The sequence below is a fragment of the Hyla sarda genome, chromosome 1 (assembly GCF_029499605.1).
Source record: "Hyla sarda isolate aHylSar1 chromosome 1, aHylSar1.hap1, whole genome shotgun sequence".
NCBI lineage: Eukaryota > Metazoa > Chordata > Amphibia > Anura > Hylidae > Hyla > Hyla sarda.
In genome coordinates, this window is record NC_079189.1 from 40013139 (window position 1) to 40015033 (window position 1895).

A 1895-nucleotide genomic window follows, 5' to 3' on the forward strand; every position below is an offset into this window, starting at 1 on the left:
CAATGCAAGCCTACGGGAGGGGGCATGATAGCTATCACGCCTCCTCCCATAGGCTTGCATTGAGGGGCGGAGCATGACATCACACGGGGCGGAGGCGTGACATCACATGCCGCCAGCCCTGCGGTCGACCGTAATCAGACCCGGAGCAAACACGCTCCGGGGACTGATTACAAGCGGGGTGCCGCGTGCAAGATCCCAGGCGTCCACAGCTGCGGGACACCCGCGATCAGGCATCTTATCCCCTATCCTTTGGATAGGGGATAAGATGTGTAAGCACCGGAGAACCCCTTTAAACAAGTGTCTACCAACCACAGCCTCACGCCAGGGTATATATAGAACCGATTAAAGTTGCTTGCATTTAGTAAATATACAACAAACATCATCCCTCTGACTTGCAAGTATCCTTTTTGTGTTTCAGAACATTATGTATTAAATTAAGCCTAGACTAAGAAACAAGGCCACAGTGAGGATTGAACTCACGACCCCTGGTTTACGAGACCAGTGCTCTATCCACTGAGCTATGAGGCCAACTGTTTCTTGGGTGTGTTTTGTTTTTTTTTTTACTTTTAATTTTTGTCAAATTAGATTTTCTGTGGTGCTCAGCAAAAGAGAAATTGAAAACATAAAGAAAATTTCATCTTCAGTACAGACTGCGAGCTTAAAGCATAACTCCGATCACACTCTGGCGGCAGGATACCTGTTTAAATCTCCCGCAACTCCATAGCTCGATACTACAACAATCAGAGCAGAAGCAGCAGCAAATCCCTATAGCAAACCTCTCTGGGATGTTTGTGTTGAGGGTGGGGAATACGTGTGGAGGGTGCTAGAAAATTGAGAAGCCTGAGGTGTCAGAACAGAAGAGTTGTGGCTGGAAGAAGTCTTCATGATGTTCTGTGTCAGATGGAGAAGAAATGGGAAAGTGAAGAACTCCAGAGAGTACATCACCTGCCGCTCCCCGGATGTATCTGCACTGTAATCACTTATAATTTCTGCATAGAACTGATTGAGATGACTCCTCCCATGTAGAACTCCTAGCTACGTCTCTGCTCCATTGCGATTCATGAAAGGCATTTGGGAGTATGGATATCTTTGTGTGATGGACTGAAAAAAATTATACTAACTGATGTCCTGAAAAAATGAGGAGCCATCAGACTCCAAAAAGGGGGTCGCTATGGCAGTAGGGTGCAAATGACTGACCGCTCCAACGAGCCAATGACATCACTGATTATAGGATACTTCTATGTAGAGAGAAGACTGATAGGTAGAAGTCGTTTTTATTTAACCCCTTAATGACCAAGGTCGTATATTTACGTCCTTGGCCGGCTCCCACGATATAACGCGGGGTCACGCGGTGACCCCGTGTCATATCGGGTCGGTCCTGGCATGTATCTGAAGCTGCGTCTAAAACGAAAGTAAAAGCTTCCCGGCTGCTCAGTGGGGCTGATCGGGACCAGCGCAGTGAAAATGCCGTGTCCCGATCAGCTGGGACACGAGCGGAGGTCCTCTTACATTCCCTTTGGCGATTGATTGCTCCAAGCCTGAGATGCAGGCCTGAGCAATCGACCGCCGATAACACTGATCAATGCAAAGCTATGGCTTTGCAGTGAACAGTGTAAAAGATCAGTGTATGCAGTACTATAGCCACCTATGGGAGCTAGAACACTGCAAAAAAAAAAAAGTGTAAAAAAAAAGTTAATAAATGTCATTTAACCCTTTCCCTAATAAAAGTCCAAATGACCCCCCTTTTCCCATTAAAAAAAACAAACATTTAAATAAAAATAAACATATGTGGTATCGTCGTGTGCGTAATTATCCGAACTATAAAAAATATATCATTAATTAAACCGCACGGTCAATGGCGTACGCGCAAAAAAATTCCAAAGTCCAAAATAGCG

At 45.4% G+C, this 1895-nt stretch overlaps 1 non-coding gene across 1 annotated transcript; it reads right to left on the bottom strand.

The window, feature by feature from the left end:
* Nucleotides 1–455: 455 nt before the first annotated feature.
* Nucleotides 456–528, bottom strand: TRNAT-CGU (transfer RNA threonine (anticodon CGU)). The gene has a single exon. It is a non-coding gene; the product is annotated as a tRNA-Thr (tRNA).
* Between the last annotated feature and the right edge of the window lie 1367 nt (nt 529–1895).